General features: G+C 46.3%; 1 pseudogene; it reads left to right on the top strand.

The window, feature by feature from the left end:
* Positions 1-553: 553 nt before the first annotated feature.
* LOC119964267 lies at positions 554-1,401 on the top strand (annotated as a pseudogene).
* Positions 1,402-18,340: the final 16,939 nt, after the last annotated feature.

Raw genomic sequence — 18,340 nt, 5'->3', positions numbered from 1 at the left:
TCAAACCGACAGTCAATTAAACAAGACTGCTGAGAGACTACAATGGGAAGGAGATTGCAACATGGGTACACAACAGAAGACACACCATAACCACACACCATAAGGGCAGCACGGTAGCATTGTGGATAGCACAATGGCTTCACAGCTCCAGGGTCCCAGGTTCGATTCCGGCTTGGGTCAATGTCTGTGCAGAGTCTGCACATCCTCCCCGTGTGTGCGTGGGTTTCCTCCGGGTGCTCCAGTTTCCTCCCACAGTCCAAAGATGTGCAGGTTAGGTGGATTGTCCATGATAAGTTGCCGTTAGTGTCCAAAATTGCCCTTAGTGTTGGGTGGGGTTACTGGGTTATGGGGATAGGGTGGAGGTGTTGACCTTGGGGAGGGTGTTCTTTCCAAGAGCCGGTGCAGACTCGATGGGCCAAATGGCCTCCTTCTGCACTGTAAATTCTATGCTATAATATTTTCCATTGTGGACACGGAACGGGAGTCCATCAGAGGAGTGGAAGCATGTGAAGCACTGAACCTAGTTGAGTGGCTATACATTCCAGACAGCACTATGACAGAGGATGATTGCAAATGGGAACAAGATGAAGTGAAGTAGTTATCCGATGGGATAAAAGCAAAAGACAAGGCGGACGAAGATAAACCAGATGAAGCGACGGAAGAGCCAATAGGAATTCTAGAATTCTGATTAACAGTCTTCAAGAATGTAGATTCGCTCAGTGACATGACAAAGGAGCATGATGAGCTCATTCAAAAGCATTTATAAGACATTTATAGAGGTGAAATTCTCAGGTCCAATACGTTTTACTCTGGGGTTTAAGTTTGAGTCAAATGAGTATTTCACAAACGAAGCAATGATCAAGACATACACAATGAAGTCCCACCCTGATGAGTCAGATCTTTTCTTTTTTGATGGACCAGAAATTATGGGATGCACTGGGCGCCAAATCAACTGGAAGAAAGGAAAAAGCATTACTATGAAGACCATTAAAATGAAGCAGAGGCATAAGGGTCGGCACACTGGTAGGAGAGTTATGACAACTGTACCAAATGGCTCTTTCTTCAAGTTTTTAGTCCTCCTGCCGTTCCAGACGATGGGGAACTGAACAAAGGTTCTGCGGCGAGACTCGCTGCTGACTTTGAAATTGGGCACTTTTTGCAGGAACAATTCCACGAGCATTGTTATACTTCACAGGAGAAGCTATTGCAGACGATGGTGATGATGATGATGATTACGACGAGGAAAGTGAAGAAGCAGATGATGAGCCAAAAGAGGAAGACCATGAAGGTTTATTTTGTTTATTTGGCATTAGTGATGAGGTGATAACAAGTAGCCTCCGATCTGTGCAGGACAACGATGAGTGTGAAAGTTTTAAAATGGAATGTGCCGAGGTTGGATGAGAGATCACAACAGTAGACTAAATAACTGAGAGCAAATCAACTGTGAACAGCCAATTGGTAACTGAAGAAACAATTCCCATTTTGGAGAAATTGGCCCCAGAGAAGTACGATGATTTATCCTATGCTCACGAAATGGTTCCTGCAGTGAATTCCCAAGTACTCGAGGCCAGTCCATCAAAAAACTTGCAACAAGAACGGATAGATATTTTTGTGCAGTTCTACAACTACGGACGCAGCATGTATTGTTTTATCGGATGAGGATGAGCCATGAATTAAGGCTAAAATACAAAGTGAAGAAGTAATGCATAATGTTGAGGACATTGATCCAGCTAAGATACCGGAATGCGAGGATTTGCAGATCATTCCTGCACTCGCAAACTTGTCTGCAACGGCAAAAGTATGCCGACAAATCAAAACTCTTCAATCCAGCAAAGGCTCCAGAATCAGCTATTGTGGCAGAAGATACAGAAACAACTTTCACAGCAGACGATCCAGACACATCTATTACAGAAGCAGATCCAGAAACAGCTACTACAGCAGAAGATCCAGAAGCAGCCATTGCAGCAAGGAATTCAGAAACAGCTAATCCCTTGGTCGAGACCAGTAGCAAGAATGATGCTCTAGGTTCACAGGAAAATATGAGTACCAACTTCATGAATGATGCGACCAAAGCGAAGAAGGAAAGGAGAAGGAAAGAGCTGATTATAAAAAAAGAAGGAAGAGTAACAAAAGAGTCGAGGACACAGTTGGTTGACCAGGTTGCAGCTGCAACAATGGTGACAAATTGGCAATAAGGCCAATGTACAAGAATACACACGGAGTAGGAAGCATCGCTTCAAAAGGCTGAAAGAGTTGATTCAAAGAACAGCCAGAAAACTGGGGCAGTTTTCTCCGACCCCCCCCGACGGGCTGGAGAATCGGCGGGGGGCGGCATGAATCCCGCCTCTGCCGGCTGCCGAATTCTCTGGCGCCGGGGATTTGGCAGGTGTGGGAATCGTGGTCGGTGGCCTCTATCAGTGGCCCCCCCCCAGCAATTCTCCGGCCTGCGATGGGCCAAGCGGCCGCCCATTTTAGACCGGTCCCACGGGCATAAATTAGACCTGATACTTACCGGTGGGACCTGGCTCTGGGGGTGGCCTCTGGGCTGCTCGGGGGGGGCGCTGGGTGATCTGGCCCTGGGAGGTGCCCCCACGGTGGCCTAGCCCACGATCGGGTGTGGGCCATGGGGCACTCTTTCCATCCGCACCGGCTGCTGTGGACCTCCGCTATGGCCGGTGCAGAGACGAACCCCCCTGCACATGTGCGGGGATGACGCCAGCACACGCTGGCACTCCCGCGCATGTGTCAACTCGCGCCGGCTGGCGTGGCGCCAAACACTCCGGCGCCGGCCTAGCCTAGCCCCTGAAGGTGCAGAGGATTCCGCACCTTCTGGGCGGCCCGACGCCGGATTGGTTCATGCCACTCCTCGCCGCCAGGACCGCCAGGACCGCCAGGACCGCCCACCCCGCCGGGGAGGGGAGAATCCCGCCCCTGGTCTTTCGAAAGATGAAACAAGATCACATGTTCGGTCAAGGTTCAGGTAACCAACAAGATGATGTCATTAAACTGAAACACTGAACGTGTAATGAACTGTGTACAAGGGACACTTTTGAAATTGTTACACATGTCATGTTTTGTAATGCGCAGTTAGATTTGTATATAACATGTTTGAAATTATGCATATCATGTTTTGTAAAGCACTGTTACATTTGTTAAAAATTCACATTTCCAAAGGAAGAGGTGATGTGGTGATATGCATATGCATAGCAATGTATATAGTTGAATGTGTGACCTCCGGCCAGCAGGTGGAGATGGTGATCCACCATGTGACTCCACTGATCAGGAGTTGGTAGTAAGTCCTACTAGAGCAGTGTTCTTCAAAGTCAGGGGCGCGGCCTGCGGGTGGGTCGCGGGCGGGTGTCGGGAGGATCGCGGAACAGTTGTTCACGGTGCTCCCGATCGGCAAATCTCCATGCAGCAGCCGGCTTTTAATAACGCCGGCTGCAAGTGGCCACGAACATGTTAAAAAAAAGTCGGCCGCATTGCGCATGCGTGCCCAACCATCGTGCGCGCATGTGCCCTGCGGCCGATTTTTTAACATGTTCGCAGAATGCGCATGCGCGCCAATATTCGGGAACGCATGCGCAGTGCGATCGCTATTTTTTAAACGGTTTACAAGTTCTGCAGTGTTTTTATTCATTTATTCATTTATTTTATTCATTTAATTTTAATTTTTTTCATTTATTTTATTCTTTGTTTCAAGTTTGGGGGGTTTTATTCATTTTTTCATTTATTTTACTCATTTTATTATTTTTTTTTACAAGTTCGGGGGATGGGGTTTATTTGATTAAAATTTACAGGAAAAATATGCAGAACTTTGGACAGATGGAGACTCCATACTTTCCGACACCGGAAGGCTTCACCTTCATCCAACAGGTTCCATTGGAGGAGCATGTACGAGGGCCAAAGGGACCCAAAGCCATTTCCTCCATTTTTGTCAGCAGCAAACAAGGTAAGAGAAAATGGTGGGTCACGCAGGTCGGCCAGCGTGGGTCGTGAAAGGTGGACAGAAAGGTCCATCAGGTTGGGTCCCGATGGAAATGGGTCCCCGGAAAAAAAGTTTTGAAGAACACTGTACTAGAGGACAGTCACATTAGAAGTAGCTCCAGGAGAATTCAATTATTTGTCAGTGTTTGTATTATAGTTCATCAGTTATCTTTCCACATGTTAATTTTGTTAATAAACTATCTTACTAGTCAAAGAACTAGATGTTATGTGTGGATCTTTACCACAGCCACAACACAAAACATAACATCTCTCAGAATCTGGAGCCAATTCAGGCAGCATTCTATATTGGGGGGGGGGGCATGTCATTATTGTCACCAATTTGTGAGAACCATAGGTTCACACCACCAGGGATGGATGCAACGTACAAGATTTGGAAGAGGGAGGGGGTCAAGAGGTTTTGGGAATTGTCTGTGGAGGGTAGGTTCACGGGACTGGAGGAGATTTTGGAAAAGTATTGTGGTGAATAAGATTCACACGGTATTATAGTTACCAATGTCACTGTGTTCCAAGTATATATATGTATCAATATTATAAGTGCAGTTGCACTACCTGACCACCAGGGGAGTAGCTCTGGAAGTACTCGAGAGTTTGTACTGGGCTCCCCCCTTGGCTCCGCCCAAAACTCCTCTCCCTGGAGCTGCTGTATAAAGATCCGTGCCACAGAGTCAGCCAGCCAGTTCACTGAAAGTTCAACGGCTAACAGGCTGGCTCTGTTGTAAGTATATTAAAACCGCTATTCTAATCCTACAAGCACATGTCCGTAGAATTGATGGTTCCATCAAGTATCAACTCCCAAAGGGGAGCAGGTTTAGGAATCCGCAGGTGAGGAGGTTTGTTCACAAAGAACTCTCTTAGTTCCCTCAGTTATCGAGAGCTACACTGATGAAGTTCAAAGTAGTCCATAGGATGCACCTGACTAGAGCGTGCATGAGTGGGATCTTTCCTGGTGTAGAAGGTAGGTGTGAATGGTGCCTAAGTGGAACACCACTCGCACAATTGATTGAGTTCTGGGTCTCATTCTTTGAGACAATGTCAGGCATTGTGGAGATAGGCTGAAGCCATGTCCACTGGTGGCGGAGCTTGTGGAGAGGAAGAAGGCCACATCTTGGCCTTCGCCTCTCTGATAGCCCTGTGACGAGTCGTGCCTGGATGAAGCTCAGTGGTGCCACCTAGGGCCTCGGCATGGTTTTGTGATTTGCCAGAGTTTTTGAGATTGGAAAAAATTAAAGATCAGGGGACGAAGAAAGTGTTTTACTCCAGGTGGAAGCCATTCATCATCTTCTTCAAGGATCTGTTTGTGGCCAGCAACAAGGGAGAGGGGTGGCGGTGGGTGGGGGCTAGCATTTGGGTTATAATAATAATCTTTTTAAAAAAAATAAATTTAGAGTACCCAATTCATTTTTTTTTCAATTAAGGGGCAATTTAGCATGGCCAATCTGCCTACCCTGCACATCTTTGGGTTGTGGGGGTGAAACCCATGCAGACATGAGGAGAATGTGCAAACTCCACACGGACAGTGACCCAGAGCCGGGATCGAACCTGGGACCTCGGCGCCGTGAGGCAGCAGGGCTAACCCATTGCGCCACCGTTCTGCCCTATAATAATCTTTATTAATGTCAGAAATAGGCTTACATTAACACTGCAATTAAGTTACTGTGAAAATCCTCTAGTCGCCACACTCTGGCACCTGTTCGGGTACACAGAGGGAAAATTCAGAATGTCCAATTCACCTAACAAGCACGTCTTTCGGGACTTGTAGGAGGAAACTGGAGCACCCAGAGGAAACCCATGCTAAAACGGGGAGAACGTGGACACTCCACACAGACAGTGACCCAAGCCGGGCTGTGAAAATCTTACCATTACCAGAATGCTTCAAATATGTGGATGGCCTGGTTCAAGCTGAGAAGTGGCAGAACTAACCTCATAGGTTTATCAGGTACAGAACTGCTTCGGGACTAGCAGAGAAGACGAGCAAGAGGTCACTACCCATCTCTATACCATAGGCCGTAGTGCAGATGCCGTATAGATTAGATAATGAAGAAACAGCAATATACAAAGATGCTAGAAAAGCTTTTGATACATATTTCATCCTTAGATAGAACATCCTGAATAGAAAGGACAATATTCAATAGTTGTATGCAAGGACCGGGAGAAAACATAGATTCCTTTCTAAACGATTTATATCAACGAGCCAAGAATTACAAATATTCAGTTCAGAAAGATAAATGAAACACATTGTTGTCGGCATCTTAGAAGAAGCTTTATCAGATTGAGGGAGGATTTAATACCGTGCAAATTGGAAGACAGGCAGAAGTGAGAAAGCAAAACTGTGTATTAATTCAAAGTTACAGGAAGATGTTTTTAGAGAAACGTGATTGGCACAGTACAGTTTGTGGAAAACAGAAGTAGCAATGCACCTATTCAAAAACAGGGAAAGAGCGGAGAGTGTGTGCTCACCCCCATTACTGAGTGTTCACACTATGGTGGGTGAAATCTGCCAATTCTGTCAGAGTAGAGGACATTTTAAACCTGCATGCAGGAGCAAAATGCTCCTAATTCATGAATTTAAAGAAAAAACAATTAAACTAAGTAGCATTCAAGAAATTTTATTGCAATAGACATTGAAGTGTCATTCTTTGTAGAAATTCCAGGATCTAATGGGAACTATTGGAGTGCAGACATTATGGTTATCGGTCATAAAACAAATTTCAAATTAAGCACTGGAGGAGGAGTTTCAGCTCCTTCAGACATAGAACAATGGTTACACAGGACTTTCACTGGCCATTGACCAGACAACTCCACGGTCCGGGAGACATTCAACTGAAGGTCAAGGGACAGTTGACTGCTACATTTCAGTACAAGGACGGCAGGGGCGGCACAGGGTGGTTAGCACTGTTGCCTCACAGCACCAGAAACCAGGGTTCAATTCCAGCCTTGTAGTCAGTGTGTGGAGTTTGCATGTACGTTCTCCCCGTGTCTGCATGGGATTCCTCTGGGTGCTCCAGTTTCCTCCCACAGCCCAAAGATGTGCAGGTTAAGTGGATTGGCCATGCTAAATTGCCCCTTAGTGTCCAGGGATGTGCAGGTTAGGTTATGGAGTTTCGGGGATAGGACGGGGTGGAAGGTGAGTTGACTTAAGTAGAGGGCTCTTTCGAAGGAGAATGACCTCCTTCTGCACTCTCGGGATTCTATGTAATCCGTGAAATCACAGAAACTTTGCACATGATTCAAAACCAAGAGTGTTCACTATTAAGTTGAAAAGCTTGCAGAGATCGACAATTCATTTCCAAAGTAGATGTATTGGGAAGCCAAGAATTCAGGACAGAATTTCTAAACTTGGAAAGAGGCTTTGAGAAGACTGACAAGTACTCTGAAATGGGAACACCAGAACCTAATAGAATGAAGTGAAAACCTTTAGAAAATCAGGCAGAAAATTCCCAGGTGAAGGAATCACCAGCTAATTACTGGGAAGGACAAATTGCATCCAGCGAGAAATGGATGGACACACATGAGCATGAGAACAGGAGAGGCAAACCTGAACAAGAGAACATAAATTTTGTTGAAGATGTGAAGGCCTATACTTCCTTGACACAACATTTCCACCAGCAACAACACAGAGACTGAATGAAATTTGAAAGTCACAAAAAACAGATGACGTGTGTATTTAAATTCAGGAATACTGTACCAAAGGATGGCCAGAATACATTCCAAATAATCTCACTACGAGGCAATACTTTGAGCAATGATAACATCTACCTTAGTGTCCTGGACGACTGATGGCTTTGGTCAAACCTCAAGTCCTCAGGCATGAACTCCTTCAAAGAATGCATGAGGGGCATTTGGGTATTACAAAGTCATGATAGAGAGCAAAATTTGGTTTGGCCGCCAGGAATCCACAAAATCATGGGAAGAAAATGCAGCACCTGTGTGATCCATCACCAGAAGCAGAGAGAACCACTGATCATATCCTCATTTCAAACTAGAAAATGGGAGGATTTCGGAATAGATCCTCCGAGCTCTCAAGGAAGACATTTGTCATCGTTGACCATTACTCAGGATGGATCTAGGTGAAGAGTCGTGGTACCACCTCAGAAGCTGTTACTAAAATAAAGTTCACAGAAGCCTATGGGTTTGTCCACACGGCTAACTCGCCTAGATGCCCTCAAGCTAATGGGGAGGCCGAATGAGGAGTAAGAACCGGGAAAGCTTTGTTGAAGCAAAATGATGAATCAAACAGTAAAGCACAGTACAGGCCCTTCGGCCCACAATGTTGTGCCGACCATTTCTCCTAATCTAAGATCAACGTAATCTACACCCCTTCATTTTACTGCTGTCCATATGTCTGTCCAAGAGTCGCTTAAATATCCCTAATGACTCTGACTCCACCACTTCCGCTGGCAGTGCATTCCACGCACCCATCACTCTCTGTGTAAAGAATCGACCTCTGGCATCTCCCCTATACCTTCCTCCAATCACCTTAAAATTATGTCCCCTTGTGGCAACCATTTCCACCCTGGGGAAAAGTCTCTGGCTATCCCCTCTACCTATGCCTCTCATCACCTTGTACACCTCTATCAAGTCACCTCTCTTCCTTCTTCGCTCCAGTGAGAAAAGCCCTAGCTCCCTCAACCTTTCTTCATAAGACATGCCCTCCAATCCAGGCAGCATCCTGGTAAATCTCCTCTGCACCCTCTCCAAAGCATCCACATCCTCCCTATAATGAGGAACTGGACACAATATTCCAAGTGTGGTCAAACCAGGGTTTTATAAAGCTGCAGCAAAACCTTGCGCCTCTTAAACTCAATCCCCTGTTAATGAAAGCCAACACACCATACGCCTTCTTAACAACCCTATCAACCTGGGTGGTAACTTTGAGGGATATATGTACGTGGACCCCAAGGTTCCTCTGTTCCTCCAGACTTCCAAGAATCCTGCCTTTAACCCAGTAACCGCATTCAAATTCAACCTTCAAAATGAATCACTTCACATGTATCTAGGTTGAACTCCATCTGCCACTTCTCAGCCCAGTTCTGCATCCTGTCAATGTCCTGTTATAAACTGCAACAGCCCTCAACATTATCTACAACTCCACCAACCTTTGTGTTATTGGCATACTTACTAACCCACCCTTCCACTTCCTCATCCAAGTCATTTATAAAAACCACAAAGAGTAGAGGTCCTGTGGGACACCACTGGTCATCGACCTCCAGGCAGAATACTTTCCTCCCATTACCATTCGCTATCTTCTTTCGGCCAGCCAATTTTGTATCCAGACAGCCATATTTCCCTGTATCCCATGTCCCCTAACTTTCTGAATGAGCCTACCATGGGGAACATTGTCAAATGTGTTACTGAAATCCATATACACCACATCCACTGTCCGACCGTCATCAATGTGTCTCGTCACATCCTCAACGAATTCAATGAGGCATGACCTTCCCCTCACAAAGCCATGCTGACTATATCTAGCCAAACTCTGTTTTTCTAAATAATCATAAATCCTATCTCTCAGAATCATTTCCAGTATTTTGCTCACCACAGACGTAAGACTGACTGGTCTGTAATTCCTAGGGACTTCCCTATTCCCTTTCTTGAACAGGGGTACAATATTCGTCTCCCTCCAATCATCGGGTACTACTACAATGGAGAGTGAGGACACAAAGATCATCGCCAATGGCACAGCAATCTCCTCCCTCTCTTCCCGTAGTAACCTTGGGTATATCCTGTCTGGCCCAGGAGACTTATCTATCCTAATGCTTTTCAAAATTTCCAGCACATCCTTCTTCTTAATATCAAGCAGTTCGAGCCTATTAAACTGGTTCACGCTGTTCTCACGAGCAACAAGGTCCCTCTCTCTAGTGAATACTGAAGCAAAATATTCATTTAGGGCCTCCCCCATTTCCTCAGACTCTAGGCACAAGTTCCCTCCACTATCCTTGATCGGCCTTACTCTCACTCTGATAATCCTCTTATTTCTCACATAAGTGTAGAATGCCTCGGGCTTTCCCTAATCCTTCCTGCCAGAGTTTTTCATGCCTCCTTTTAACTCTCCTTAGTTCATTTTTGAGTTCCTTCCTGGCTACCTTGTCACCCTCAAGAGCCGTGCCAGATCCTTGCTTCCTCAACCTTATGCTTGCTTCCTCAACCTCAACCTCAACCTCAACCTTGCTTCCTTCTTCCTCTTGACTAGAAGCTCCACTTCTCTTGTCATCCAAGGCTCCTTCACCTTACCATTCCTTCCTTGTCTCAGTGGGACAAAACTATCCAGCACTCACAGAAAGTTCCCCTTAAACATCTCCCACATTACTGTTATGCATTTCCCTGAGAACAACTGTTCCCAATTTAGGCTCCTCAGCTCCTGTCTAATGGCAGTATAGTTTCCCCCCCCCCCCCCCCCCCCCCAATTAAATACCTTCCCATACTGTCTGTTCCTGTCCCTCTCCATGACTATGGTAGAGGCCATGGAGTTGTGGTCACTGTCACCGAAATACTCTCCCACCGTGACATCTGACACCTGGCCTGGTTCGTTGCCAAGCACCAAATCCAATATGGTCTTCTCCCTAGTCAGCCTATCTACATATTGAGTCATGAATCCTTCCTGCACACACCTGACAAAATCTGCTCCATCCAAATCATTTGCACTAAGGAGGTTCCAGTCAATATTAGGGAAGTTGAAGTCACCCATTACAACAACTCTGTTACTTGTGCACCCTTTCAAGATCTGCCGCCCAATCTATTCCTCCATCTTCATGCTATAGAAAACTCACAATAAAGTGACTGCTCCTGTTTAATAAAAGTTAAAATTACCAAGTTTTGCCTTCAGCAGTCTATATGGATCCTAACCAAGACAACCAAAGCTAAGACCTACAATGATGATAACCACTGCAGGACGTGAGCACAAAGATCAACACTGGCGGTACTGAGTGAGTGCTACACTGCTAGAGGTGCCATCTTTCTGGTGAGGCATTAAACTCTGGCTGCCCTGTCTGCTATCAGGTGGACATAATAGATTGCATTGCACTGTTTTGAAGAAGAGAAGATGAGGGTCTAGATTTCCAAAAATGGGGCTTTGTCCCCACGCCAGCGTAAAAACTTTCCTTAAAAAAAGTCAAGAGCGATTCACCTACCTGCAGGGGGTCACCAGGGTCCTGGAGTGCTTCTCACAACTCTGGCTGCGGATACGGGCCCCCGCACCTCCGTTCGAGAGTCTGCGCATGCGTACGGCGGCGGCCTGCAGCAGCCGCGCCATGCGTCATGGCGGACTCGAACCGCGGTCCGACATCGACAATGCAGAGCCCCCCGAGATGGCGCGTGCCCCCGGATCCGATTTGCTCAATCACTGCCCCGGCCGCCTAATAGGCCCCCCCGGTGCTCAATCCTCCCGTGCCCCACCAGGGCGTACGCGGACTGGGTGCCGCCACCCGAGATTCCTGACTGGCAATATGTGGTTAGAACCACGCCATTGGGAACTCGGCCAGTTTTGCCTGACGAATCGTTGGGGGGGGGGCCTCTGTCAATGGCTTCCCAGCCATGCCATGTAATCCGCGCGCGAGCGATTCTCTGGAGTCTGGACATTAGCGGAAGCAGCGCCAGGCACGATTCCTGTGTAAACATCGTTTTTCCACCCCCGCGTCGAACGCTGTGGAGAATCCCGCCCGGGTTATCCTGGGTGTCCGACCAATAGTTATACATCAATCAACATCATTAAAACATGATTATCCGGTCATTATCATGTTGCTGTTTGTGGGAGCTTGCTGTGCACTAATTGTTGCCGTGTTTCCTACTGTACAACAGTGACTACACTTCAAAAGCACTTCATTGTCAGTCAAGTGCTTTGGAGATGTCAGGTGGTTGTGTAAATTGCGATATAAATGCCAATCTTCCAAAAACTTCCATCGGCCTAACTTAGACACCAACAACAACATATAGTTATATAGTGACTTTTACGAAATGAAAGTTGCCATGGCGCTTTGCAGAAAGAATGGTGGATGGTGAGGTGTTAGAAATCACTGTTTCGAGCAGGTTTTTGATGATGGGGAGGTTTAGGTAGAGATATGCAGGGAGATGGAGAGAGGAAGGATTGTGTACGCAATAGACCAGAGATGAAACAGCAGAGGTTAGGTGCTAGCGGACATTTATTAAATAGTTTTCCACATCAAGCAATCCCGGTAACTCCCTCTCTGTGATTCTCACTCTCTCTCTTTTCCTTCTCTCCCCCGTTGCTTGTTTTTCTTAAAACATACTAAGAGTTTTTGTTTGTCTTCAGTTCTGAAGTGGGGTGTACACACAAAACACCCATAACTTGTCATTTACCCTTGCAGATGCTGACAGACCTAATCTGCATTTCTGGAACTTTTGTTTTTCATTTCAAACAAACACTGCTTTGAGAATCCGCAAGAGGCAAGTGTACATGAGCGACATGTGATCCCATCTTTGGTTGTTGCTCCTCTGGGAATTGAAGTTCCTTGGAGTTGGATTTTTGTATGAAATTCAGATTATCTAGGAAATTAAAATTTCCCCCTCACAGCCCACACAATTGGGGTTTATACCTCAATATTTTATTATTAAAGCTATTTTATTTAATCCAGTTTCACATAAGGCAGCGTCTCAAACATTCCACCAGGGGGTAGGAGAGTGTGGGTAAAATAACCTTTCCCAGTACTGATTGGGCTATTTTGGGTCCAGGTTGTTCTGTGCGGTGCGAACCACTAGATGGAACTGTGTGGAGCAGTGATGTCATCAGCTCTGCGGTAAATCAAGCCTGTGGTGCAGAACACTAATTGTCCACAAAGTGGCACAGTCTACCTTTTACAGCGAGTGAACAATGCACCAAATGGGCTCCGAATGTGGAGAAACAGCAACAGCACCAGGGTGTCCTGTCGTCTTAACATTTGAACAATCTGCTTTAGTGTTAGTGGCCCATAGGTATCTCTGAAAGGCAGATGTGACTTCAGGGAATTTAAATGATACCAGGGAAGAACAAAATATCACAATAGCTTGTCTTACACTTTTCTTGTGTTTGTAAAAAGAAGAAATTCTTCTATATAGTGCTTTTCATGACCACAGGATGTCTCAAAGTGCCTTACGGCCAATTTGAAGTGTAGTTACTGTTGTTGGGTGGCATGGTGGCACAGTGGGTAGCACTGCTGCCTCACAGTGCAAGGGACCCGGGTTCAATTCTAGCCTTATGTCGCTGTCTGTGTGGAGTTTGCACTTTCTCCATGTATGCGTGGGTTTCCTCCGGATGTTCCAGATTCCTCCCACAGTCCAAAGATGTGCAGGTTAGGTGGATTGGCCATGCTAAATTGTCCCTTAGTGTTACAAAGATGTTACGCCGGGATAGGGTGGGGGAATGAGTCTAGCTGGAGTGCTCTTTTGGAAAGCCCGTGCAAATTCGATGGGCTGAATGGCCTCCTTCTTCACTGTAGGAATTCTATGTAATTTAGGAAATGCAGACAACAAACTCTGACGAATAGCAATGCGATAATGTCGAGATAATCTGCCCTTCTGTAATGTTGACTGAGGGATAAATATTGGCAGGGCACCTGACACCCCTGCCCTTCCTCAGAATAATGCCATGGGATCTTTTGCATCCATTCCAGTGGGCCAAAAGGGCCTTGGTTTAATGCCTCATTTAAAAGACTGCACATCCGACGGTGCAATAACTCCAGCTCTGCAATGTCACCTTTGACTATTGTGCTTAGGCCCTGGAGTAAGACCTGACCACGGAGCCATGTGAAGCAGGTGCAAGCTAGACAGAGCTAGAGTAATCTAGAGTGTTTTTTGGGGGCAGGTCGGTTAGCTTTGTTGGCTGGACGGCTGGTTTGTAGTGCATAGTGATGCCAAAAGTATGGGTTCAATTCTCATACTGGCTGAGATTACAATGAGCCTTCTTAACCTTGTCCCTCACCTGGAGGTGTGGTGACCCTCAGGTTAAATCATCACCAGTCAGTTTTCTCTCTCAAGGGAGAGCAGACTATGGCGACTTTTAATCATTTTTGATGCAATAGTGTGCAGTAGGGTAGAAAGAAAAATGTGCATATATTTGATACTGCCCTCCCTCTGACCAGCCCGGACTGGATCAGGATATTGGACAAACAGGCACTGCGTGGGCATAGCTGTGTTGTCTTGTTCTCCCCTCCTTTCCTGAAGGTAGTGATTGTTGGGGGTGTACAGTTTACCCACACAAAAAAAAATGTTTCAGTGCTAGTTGGCTTCTAAATATGTTCCCTAGATGGCGCTAGAAGTCTTACGGTAAAGTCATCATAGTCCCGGATGACCATCGGCTGATTTCCCCTTTGAGGGGTAGAGCTGACTGGTGGTGATTTAACCTGAGGATCACCACACCTCAGGTGAGGGGCAAGGTTGAGAAGATGGGGAAGTCTATTCAGGCACTCAAGCTGCATAGAAAAGGGTAACCATGCTGACACTGAACCTAACTTCACAAATTTTAGCAGTAAGGAGATGTTGAACGTTGTTTCCTCTGAAGATGGTCCAGTGGGTGGTGGTGGGGGGGGGGCTTTTTTTGAGTCTTAAAGGGATATAGACATGGGTCATCCATTTTGTATCCATGATAGTCAAATCATAATATTTTCCAAATGGCGGGAATCTGGAACTATGGGGGGTAAAAAGGATTTGGGTATTCAGGTAGAAGAAACTAGTGCACAGGTGCAAAAAAAATCACTAAACATATCAAGGAAGCTCCAATACAAAAGGGATGAAGTTATGCCTCAGTTGATTCGAAACTTGCTACCGTCTACTCTTCGAAGTACATTTAACAACTGAGGCACTCTGGGAGCCAGAGGACTCACCTATAAGCTAGACATGGTCACGTGGTATGCAAAGACAATGCTTTGATTGGATGACTATTACACTCACAACTTGACTGTAGAAGGTCAGGCATGGTTGCCGATACTCTCCCAGGATGCTCAGCAATGTGACAGGGCACCAACCGATCACACTTAGAAATGGACTTACATCTATAGCTCTGTATGATGTTTGTATGTTCCTTGAATTTGAAAAACACGAGTGATCAGATCGGATAATTCTCCAATGTTATCATTGGTCACCAGGTGGCCTCAGCTGAGATTAAAATGATGATTCAATTATAAAATTCTCATTCCTGTGCTTAAATCCCTCCATAGCCTCAACACGTCCCCTCCACCACCACCAACCCATCCCTCCCTAGCCATCATATCTGTGACTCCCCTTCCAGTCCTTGAGGCTCCTTCGGGCATTTTACTCAGAAAGATGCGATTATAAATATAAGTTGTTGCTGTTCACTTGCTGGTACAATCAAAGACAACCCCCGGAAACATGAAATGCTGATACCCGATAGGCAATGTGGCCCACTGGGAGGGATTGAATTTAGCGAATATGGAAAGCAGCATTGCCTGTGTATTAAGGGTTGCAGGTACCTTAAAGGCACAGACCAAGAAAAACCCTAAACAATTCTGAATTGCTAAATTGAGATATTTGCAACTGAAGGAGCCCAATTAGTCAAAATGCAATGTAAAGCTCGCTGCCAACACTCAGAAATCAAAGGAAAGAGAATGTGATGTAAAGCAAAACAGAAATTGGCGTTTTGGATTCTATTTCGTTTCCATGTGTTGAGTTTATCAGTCGGGAATCCTCTCCCTCTCTCATTTCACTCCTGAGTTCTATCAAAAAGCCTGTGAAAGCTTTGGAGTGAGCGGATTATCTGGTGACAGCTTGTTGTTTGTGTGTCTCATTGTTCGGCCTGTAAATGTGAGCACTGAGGTGAAGCTGACACAATAAAAGCAAACAGCAGCAGCTTCTATGGGAAGAGGAGCTGCCCAAATGAAGTCCGGCTGTTTATAGAAGGTCAGCCATCCAATACCTATTAACTGCAGTTTGGCTTTGTCAGAGACAAGAAAAAGGTAGGCTCAGCATCAAACGTGTTCCCCTAAAGGAAGGCACACCAAGAGAATTAACCGCCCTGTGACAGACAAGTAATTTGTACCATGGTGCTTTGACACAAGGGGACCAAGAACTTCCTTTGTGTGCCCATAATCTCCCTCTTTTGTTCTGAGGGTGTAATTTTGCTGCAGTAGAGAGTTGCAGGGATTTAATTAAGGTAATAGTTATCTAATTCCATTAAACAAGGCAATTTAACTCACAGTGTGACCGACACCAAAAGGTCTTCCCTTTCCTCCTTTAATCTTAACGTCTTAATCTTCCATTAACTCTCACCCTCCCTTCATTCTTGCCATCAAAAAATAAAGTCAATGCTGCTTCGAAGCATCCAAGGACTGTTACTTTGATGTTGGACTCAGAATTCACAGCTGCTTCATGGCTTTTCACTTGCGATCTTTTATCCAGGCTGAAAGAAGGCAAATGGGCATTCATCGCTGTGCCCAGTTGAACCTCTTCCTGTAATCACCTTTACGTGTCACTCGCGTCCCTTTCCTGATCACAGTTTCTCAACATTTAAGCATTTTGTTTGCAAATTAAATATGTTTTTTGCCCGTTGACAGACCAACAGACCATTCGAAAGGACGAATCTCGGCTGCAGTTCAGCACCAGCAGGAGATTGTGAGTAGCCCGTGCTAACTCACTTAACCCGTTAAAGGTTCCCATCCTCTCTTCCGGTGGCGGCCATGGAGTGAGTGGTCGCACACAGGGTGACTCCTGCTTGAAGGCATTAATTTTGGCCCCTTTTACCCGAACTTTGGAGAATAGGTGAGGTTCAACAAGATCAAGGCAGTAAGGTACCGGCGCTAGATTCAGTTTGGGGTGTTGTACCTGGCCATACTTTGGGTCACTTTCAAGGGCCAGGAATATTACTTTGGGACATGGGCAGGGGCAAATTACTGTATAAAGGATCATAAGCTGGGGGAGGGCTGAAGGAGGAATGATGCACCAAAGCCCTTGCAATAGTGTGCATGCGCGATTATGCCACTTCTAGAGGGCGGATCATGGCTGACCAGTGTCAAACCGGCGCTGGCCTCTATTTGGGCATTGGAATGGATTCTGCACCCGACCGCCGATTACGATATCGGCGTCGGGCAATGGAGAATCCCACCCGAGAGGTTCAAGGTCTTTTATGAGGGCCTTTATAGGGCCGTTTGAATTGGAGGAGGGGAAGAGGCAGGTCCTGGAGGAGCCATTAGGGCTAAAGGTGGTGGTGGAGTGCATTGACATGATGTAGCCAGATAAATTGTAGGGCCTGTTGGCTTCCTGGCTGAATTTTATAAGCAGTTGGAGGTGGAGTTGGCCCCCGCACCTTTTGAGCAAGTTTAATGAAGCGGTGGAGAAGGGGGTGGGGTCGGCCATACTCGCGCAGGCGTCGATTTCGCTGATACCTAAAAAAGGGAAGGATCTGCTAAAATGCGTGTTCTATAGGCCCAACTTGCTGCTGAATATGGATGTGAAAGTCCTGTCAAAGGTATTGGTGAGAACATTGGAGGATTGTGTGCCGGAGGTGGTCTTGGAAGATCAAACGGGGTTGTGAAGGGAGGCAGTTCTCTTGTAATATTAGGAGGTTGTTGAACATAATTCTGACCCCGTCAGGGGTGGGGAGTGGTGGGGGTGAGAGGGAGGGGTAGGGAATGCCAGAGTTGATTGTGTCAATGGACACAGAGAAGGCCTTTGACCGGGTAGAATGGAGTTAGTGGGAGAAATCCTGGGGAGGTTTGGATTCAGGCCGAGGTTTCTGGTGTGGGTTTGGTTGCTGTATACGTCCCCATGACAAGTGTGTGAATGAATGAAATGAACTCAGAGTATTTTGGGCTGCACAGGGGTTCGAGGCACGGGTGTCTACTGTGCCTACTATTTGTCGCTTTGGTGATTGAGCCCTTGGCAATGACACATCGGTCTTCGGCTGAGTGGCAGGGGATTGAGAGGGGTGCTGGGAACACCAAGTGTTGTCTGCTGATGACCTGTTACTGTTTATGACCTATCTGTTAGAAAGCATGGGCAGAATCATGGAGCTAGGGCAGCATGGTGGCGCAGTGGGTTAGCACTGCGGCCTCACAGTGCTGAGGTCCCAGGCTCGATCCCGGCTCTGGGTCACTGTCCGTGTGGAGTTTGCACGTTCTCCCGTGTTTGCATGGGTTTCGCCCCCACAACCTAAAAATGTGCAAGCTAGGTGGATTGGCCACGCTAAATTGCCCCTTAATTGGAAAAAATTAATTGGGTACTCTAAATTTTTTTTTTTAAATTATGGACCTACTGGAGAGGTTTGGGGCCTTTTCAAGCTGTAAATTGAATGTAGCGGAAAGCAAGGTGGAACACTTGTGAATGCAATGGGGTGGGAGGCGAACCTGAGGGCTCTGCCGTTTAAGAGGGCACGGGCGCGGTTCCGGTACCT

This window comes from Scyliorhinus canicula, chromosome 4 (genome assembly GCF_902713615.1).
Source record: "Scyliorhinus canicula chromosome 4, sScyCan1.1, whole genome shotgun sequence".
Lineage (NCBI taxonomy): Eukaryota > Metazoa > Chordata > Chondrichthyes > Carcharhiniformes > Scyliorhinidae > Scyliorhinus > Scyliorhinus canicula.
The sequence above is the reverse complement of the archived record's forward strand: the minus strand, read 5'-3'. Positions and strand labels throughout refer to the sequence as shown.